Below are 7,500 nucleotides of genomic sequence, written 5' to 3' on the forward strand. Positions count from 1 at the left end.
TGGGGTGGCGGCGTCTGATAGGGGGCCACGGGGCCTATCACCCACCCGAGTTTGGAGTCCCTGGAGCTCGGCCTCGGCGAGATACGGCCGTTCAAAGTTTCTGTCTCGGTGGCCGCTAACTCCGGCCCCCTGGGGTGCACCGGCCCTGGGGTGGCGGCGTCTGATAGGGGGCCACGGGGCCTATCACCCACCCGAGTGTGGAGTCCCTGGGTCTCTGCCTCGGCGAGATACGGCCGTTCAAAGTTTCTCCATCGGTGGTCGCTAACTCCGGCCCCCTGGGGTGCACCGGCCCTGGGGTGGCGGCGTCTGATAGAGGGACACGGGGTCTATCATCGACCCGAGTTTGAAGTCCCTGGGTCTCTGCCTCGGCGAGATACGGCCGTTCAAAGTTTCTCCAACGGTGGGCGCTAACTCCGGCCCCCTGGGGTGCACCGGCTCTGGGGTGGCGGCGTCTGATAGAGGGCCACGGGGTCTATCATCGACCCGAGTTTGGAGTCCCTGGAGCTCGGCCTCGGCGAGATACGGCCGTTCAAAGTTTCTCCATCGGTGGCCGCTAACTCCGGCCCCCTGGGGTGCACCGGCCCTGGGGTGGCGGCGTCTGATAGGGGGCCACGGGGCCTATCACCCACCCGAGTTTGGAGTCCCTGGAGCTCGGCCTCGGCGAGATACGGCCGTTCAAAGTTTCTGTCTCGGTGGCCGCTAACTCCGGCCCCCTGGGGTGCACCGGCTCTGGGGTGGCGGCGTCTGATAGAGGGCCACGGGGTCTATCATCGACCCGAGTTTGGAGTCCCTGGAGCTCGGCCTCGGCGAGATACGGCCGTTCAAAGTTTCTGTCTCGGTGGCCGCTAACTCCGGCCCCCTGGGGTGCACCGGCCCTGGGGTGGCGGCGTCTGATAGGGGGCCACGGGGCCTATCACCCACCCGAGTTTGAAGTCCCTGGGTCTCTGCCTCGGCGAGATACGGCCGGTCAAATTTTCGAACTTTGGGGGGCGCTATCCCCGGCCCCCGGGGGGCTATCGGCTCGGGGGCGGCGGCGTCCGAGAGGGGCCGACGGCCTCCATCAACGACCCGAGTTTCAAGACCCTAGGCCTCGGCGTTCCGGCGCGGGCCCCGGTCGAACTTCCAACCCCCCCCTCGCCGGCGGCCTTGCCCAGGACGGTGCGCCATTCCCGGGTAGAGTTCCGATTTCGGCCGCGGCGCGGTTTCTCGCCGATATCTCCGCGATGCGGGGGTCCCCGGGGCTGAAACTCGGGGGTCAGGTAGAGGGCCTCGGGGCCTACCGGACGCCACCGCCCCCGAGTCCCGGGGCGGTCCGGTGCCTGAGTTACGAGGGCACAAATCCTGAAGTTTGGGGGGCCGTATCTCGGCCTCCCCGGGGGTTGGGGACCTGGGGCCGGCGGCGTCCGGTAGGGGGCCTCTGGCTCTATCAGCGACCCGAGTTTGAAGTCCCTGGGGCTCGGCCTCGGCGAGATACGGCCGGCTCAAATCTTCGACCTTAGGGGGGCGCTATCCCCGGCCCCCGGGGGGCCATCGGCCCGCGGGTGGCGGCGTCTGATAGGGGGCCTCAGGGTCTACCGCGGTCCCGAGTTTGAAGTCCCTGGGTCTCGGCCTCGGCGAGATACGGCCGTTCAAAATTTCGAACTTTGGGGGGCGCTATCCCCGGCCCCCGGGGGGCTGTCGGCTCGGGGGTGGCGGCGTCCGAGAGGGGCCGACGGGCCCTATCAACGACCCGAGTTTCAAGTCCCTAGGCCCCGGCGTTCCCGAGCGGGCCCCGGTCGAACATCCAACCACCCCCTCTCCGGCGGCCTTGCCCAGGATGGTGCACCTTTCCCGGGTAGAGCTCCGATTTCGCCCGCGACCCCGGAGGTCGGCCCGATAGAGGAAGCCGTTTTTACCCGCCATCGGGGTGATGACAAATGCGCTTCGCAGGCTGAGCTCCAGGGGCTTTTTCGAGCGACCCAGGCCCAGCGTGGCCTCCCCCTCCTGGGCATGAGAGTGAGTTGGCGCCCCCTAGTCTGGTTCTCTGTAAATTTGAAGGTTGAGCTCCAGGGGCTTTTTCGATCGACCGAGGCCCAGCGTGGCCTCACCGTCCTGGGCATGGGGGTGAGATGGCGCCCCCTACTCCGGTTCGCATTAACCGTGGAGGCTGAGCTCCAGGGGCTTTTTCGAGCGACCCAGGCCCAACGAGGCCTCACCCTCTCGGGCATGGGGGTGAGATGGCGCCCCCTACTCCGGTTCTCATTAACCGTGGAGGCTGAGCTCCAGGGGCTTTTTCGAGCGACCCAGGCCCAACGAGGCCTCACCCTCTCGGGCATGGGGGTGAGATGGCGCCCCCTACTCCGGTTCTCATTAACCGTGGAGGCTGAGCTCTAGGGGCTTTTTCGAGCGACCCAGGCCCAGCGAGGCCTCACCGTCTTGGGCATGAGAGTGAGATGGCTCCCCCTAGTCTGGTTCTCTGTAAATTTGAAGGTTGAGCTCCAGGGGCTTTTTCGAGCGGCCCAGGCCCAACGAGGCCTCACCGTCTTGGGCATGAGAGTGAGATGGCTGCCCCTAGTCTGGTTCTCTGTAAATTTGAAGGTTGAGCTCCAGGGGCTTTTTCGGTCGACTGAGGCCCAGCGTGGCCTCACCGTCCTGGGCATGAGAGTGAGATGGCGCCCCCTACTCCGGTTCGCATTAACCGTGGAGGCTGAGCTCCAGGGGCATTTTCGAGCGACCCAGGCCCAACGAGGCCTCACCCTCTCGGGCATGGGGGTGAGATGGCGCCCCCTACTCCGGTTCTCATTAACCGTGGAGGCTGAGCTCCAGGGGCTTTTTCGATCGACCGAGGCCCAGCGTGGCCTCACCGTCCTGGGCATGGGGGTGAGATGGCGCCCCCTACTCCGGTTCTCATTAACCGTGGAGGCAGAGCTCCAGGGGCTTTTTCGAGCGGCCCAGGCCCAACGAGGCCTCACCCTCTCGGGCATGAGAGTGAGATGGCTCCCCCTAGTCTGGTTCTCTGTAAATTTGAAGGTTGAGCTCCAGGGGCTTTTTCGGTCGACCGAGGCCCAGCGTGGCCTCACCGTCCTGGGCATGAGAGTGAGATGGCTCCCCCTTGTCTGGTTCTCTGTAAATTTGAAGGTTGAGCTCCAGGGGCTTTTTTCGGTCGACCGAGGCCCAGCGTGGCCTCACCGTCCTGGGCATGAGAGTGAGATGGCGCCCCCTACTCCGGTTCTCATTAACCGTGGAGGCTGAGCTCCAGGGGCATTTTCGAGCGACCCAGGCCCAACGAGGCCTCACCCTCTCGGGCATGGGGGTGAGATGGCGCCCCCTACTCCGGTTCTCATTAACCGTGGAGCCTGAGCTCCAGGGGCTTTTTCGATCGACCGAGGCCCAGCGTGGCCTCACCCTCTCGGGCATGGGGGTGAGATGGCGCCCCCTACTCCGGTTCTCATTAACCGTGGAGCCTGAGCTCCAGGGGCTTTTTCGAGCGACCCAGGCCCAGCGAGGCCTCACCGTCTTGGGCATGAGAGTGAGACGGCTCCCCCTAGTCTGGTTCTCTGTAAATTTGAAGGTTGAGCTCCAGGGGCTTTTTCGAGCGGCCCAGGCCCAACGAGGCCTCACCGTCTTGGGCATGAGAGTGAGATGGCTGCCCCTAGTCTGGTTCTCTGTAAATTTGAAGGTTGAGCTCCAGGGGCTTTTTCGGTCGACTGAGGCCCAGCGTGGCCTCACCGTCCTGGGCATGAGAGTGAGATGGCGCCCCCTACTCCGGTTCGCATTAACCGTGGAGGCTGAGCTCCAGGGGCATTTTCGAGCGACCCAGGCCCAACGAGGCCTCACCCTCTCGGGCATGGGGGTGAGATGGCGCCCCCTACTCCGGTTCTCATTAACCGTGGAGGCTGAGCTCCAGGGGCTTTTTCGATCGACCGAGGCCCAGCGTGGCCTCACCGTCCTGGGCATGGGGGTGAGATGGCGCCCCCTACTCCGGTTCTCATTAACCGTGGAGGCAGAGCTCCAGGGGCTTTTTCGAGCGGCCCAGGCCCAACGAGGCCTCACCCTCTCGGGCATGAGAGTGAGATGGCTCCCCCTAGTCTGGTTCTCTGTAAATTTGAAGGTTGAGCTCCAGGGGCTTTTTCGGTCGACCGAGGCCCAGCGTGGCCTCACCGTCCTGGGCATGAGAGTGAGATGGCTCCCCCTTGTCTGGTTCTCTGTAAATTTGAAGGTTGAGCTCCAGGGGCTTTTTTCGGTCGACCGAGGCCCAGCGTGGCCTCACCGTCCTGGGCATGAGAGTGAGATGGCGCCCCCTACTCCGGTTCTCATTAACCGTGGAGGCTGAGCTCCAGGGGCATTTTCGAGCGACCCAGGCCCAACGAGGCCTCACCCTCTCGGGCATGGGGGTGAGATGGCGCCCCCTACTCCGGTTCTCATTAACCGTGGAGCCTGAGCTCCAGGGGCTTTTTCGATCGACCGAGGCCCAGCGTGGCCTCACCCTCTCGGGCATGGGGGTGAGATGGCGCCCCCTACTCCGGTTCTCATTAACCGTGGAGCCTGAGCTCCAGGGGCTTTTTCGAGCGACCCAGGCCCAGCGAGGCCTCACCGTCTTGGGCATGAGAGTGAGACGGCTCCCCCTAGTCTGGTTCTCTGTAAATTTGAAGGTTGAGCTCCAGGGGCTTTTTTCGGTCGACCGAGGCCCAGCGTGGCCTCACCCTCTCGGGCATGGGGGTGAGATGGCGCCCCCTACTCCGGTTCTCATTAACCGTGGAGGCTGAGCTCCAGGGGCTTTTTCGAGCGACCCAGGCCCAACGAGGCCTCACCCTCTCGGGCATGGGGGTGAGATGGCGCCCCCTACTCCGGTTCTCATTAACCGTGGAGGCTGAGCTCCAGGGGCTTTTTCGAGCGACCCAGGCCCAACGAGGCCTCACCCTCTCGGGCATGGGGGTGAGATGGCGCCCCCTACTCCGGTTCTCATTAACCGTGGAGGCTGAGCTCCAGGGGCTTTTTCGAGCGACCCAGGCCCAGCGAGGCCTCACCGTCTTGGGCATGAGAGTGAGACGGCTCCCCCTAGTCTGGTTCTCTGTAAATTTGAAGGTTGAGCTCCAGGGGCTTTTTTCGGTCGACCGAGGCCCAGCGTGGCCTCACCGTCCTGGGCATGAGAGTGAGATGGCGCCCCCTACTCCGGTTCTCATTAACCGTGGAGGCTGAGCTCCAGGGGCTTTTTCGAGCAACCCAGGCCCAACGAGGCCTCACCCTCTCGGGCATGGGGGTGAGATGGCGCCCCCTACTCCGGTTCTCATTAACCGTGGAGGCTGAGCTCCATGGGCTTTTTCGAGCGACCCAGGCCCAACGAGGCCTCACCGTCTTGGGCATGAGAGTGAGATGGCGCCCCCTACTCCGGTTCTCATTAACCGTGAAGGCTGAGCTCCAGGGGCTTTTTCGAGCGACCCAGGCCCAACGAGGCCTCACCGTCTCGGGCATGAGAGTGAGACGGCTCCCCCTAGTCTGGTTCTCTGTAAATTTGAAGGTAGAGCTCCAGGGGCATTTTCGAGAGACCCAGGCCCAACGAGGCCTCACCCTCTCGGGCATGAGAGTGAGACGGCTCCCCCTAGTCTGGTTCTCTGTAAATTTGAAGGTTGAGCTCCAGGGGCATTTTCGAGCGACCCAGGCCCAACGAGGCCTCACCCTCTCGGGCATGAGAGTGAGACGGCTCCCCCTAGTCTGGTTCTCTGTAAATTTGAACGTTGAGCTCCAGGGTCTATTTCCAGCGACCCAGGCCCAGCGTGGCCTCCCTCTCTTGGGCATGAGAGTGAGATAGCACCCCCTACTCCGGTTCTCGGTTTGCTGGGTGACCAGTGGCGGGTCGTAGGCTCCAGGGCCTCTTTGGTGAGAGACCTATCCGACCGGCCCTAGCCCTCGTCTGCCTCGCTCGGCAGGTCGGAGGCCCTGGAGGAATTCGGGGTTGGAAAAATGACTAAGTCGAAAACGCGGGCCTTGGCCAGACATCCACCCTCCCCGAGGCTCCGGGGCAGGCCGGGAAAGGTGCCTCTTCCCCGGGCACGTTCTGGATTCACCCGCGACCCTGGAGGTCCGCCCGATAGGGGATGGCGTTTTTACGTGCCGTCGCGATTTGGACGAACGCGTCATTTTGTGGACTTAGGCTCTGGCGAAAACCATTTCGGATCCAGGGGGCTGTCTGGAGGGTTCCCCGGCCCACATACCCTCGCCGTGGCCGGGGTGACGCGATTCGTCTGAGGGCCCCCCGACCGGGAACGCAAACTGATACCTAAGGGGGCTTTGTGGACCGCTGCCCGGCCCAAGCACCATCGCCGTGGCCGGGGGCAGTCGAAAGACGACCGCCCTTACTGGGGAGAACCGTTCGCAGGGTGACCAGTGGTCGCCCGTGAGCTCTGACGACTAAGTCGGAAACGCGGGCCTTGGCCAAACATCCACCCTCCCCGAGGCTCCGGGGCAGGCCAGGAAAGGTGCCTCTTCCCCGGGCACCTTCTGGATTCACCCGCGACCCTGGAGGTCCGCCCGATAGGGGATGGCGTTTTTACGTGCCGTCGCGATTTGGACGAACGCGTCATTTTGTGGACTTAGGCTCTGGCGAAAACCATTTCGGATCCAGGGGGCTGTCTGGAGGGTTCCCCGGCCCACATACCCTCGCCGTGGCCGGGGTGAAGCGATTCGTCTGAGGGCCCCCCGACCGGGAACGCAAACTGATACCTAAGGGGGCTTTGTGGACCGCTGCCCGGCCCAAGCACCATCGCCGTGGCCGGGGGCAGTCGAAACACGACCGCCCTTACTGGGGAGAACCGTTCGCAGGGTGACCAGTGGTCGCCCGTGAGCTCTGACGACTAAGTCGGAAACGCGGGCCTTGGCCAAACATCCACCCTCCCCGAGGCTCCGGGGCAGGCCAGGAAAGGTGCCTCTTCCCCGGGCACCTTCTGGATTCACCCGCGACCCTGGAGGTCCGCCCGATAGGGGATGGCGTTTTTACGTGCCGTCGCGATTTGGACGAACGCGTCATTTTGTGGACTTAGGCTCTGGCGAAAACCATTTCGGATCCAGGGGGCTGTCTGGAGGGTTCCCCGGCCCACATACCCTCGCCGTGGCCGGGGTGAAGCGATTCGTCTGAGGGCCCCCCGACCGGGAACGCAAACTGATACCTAAGGGGGCTTTGTGGACCGCTGCCCGGCCCAAGCACCATCGCCGTGGCCGGGGGGCAGTCGAAAGACGACCGCCCTTACTGGGGAGAACCGTTCGCGGGGTGACCAGTGGTCGTCCGTGTGCTCTGACGACTAAGTCGGAAACGCGGGCTTTGGCCAAACATCCACCCTCCCCGAGGCTCAGGGGCAGGCCGGGAAAGGTGCCTCTTCCCCGGGCACCTTCTGGATTCACCCGCGACCCTGGAGGTCCGCCCGATAGGGGATGGCGTTTTTACGTGCCGTCGCGATTTCGGCGAACGCGTTATTTTGTGGACTTAGCGCGTATCGCAAGAGAACGGATCGAGTGGAGCACGTTGCG

The sequence above is a fragment of the Carassius gibelio genome, chromosome B5 (assembly GCF_023724105.1).
Source record: "Carassius gibelio isolate Cgi1373 ecotype wild population from Czech Republic chromosome B5, carGib1.2-hapl.c, whole genome shotgun sequence".
NCBI lineage: Eukaryota > Metazoa > Chordata > Actinopteri > Cypriniformes > Cyprinidae > Carassius > Carassius gibelio.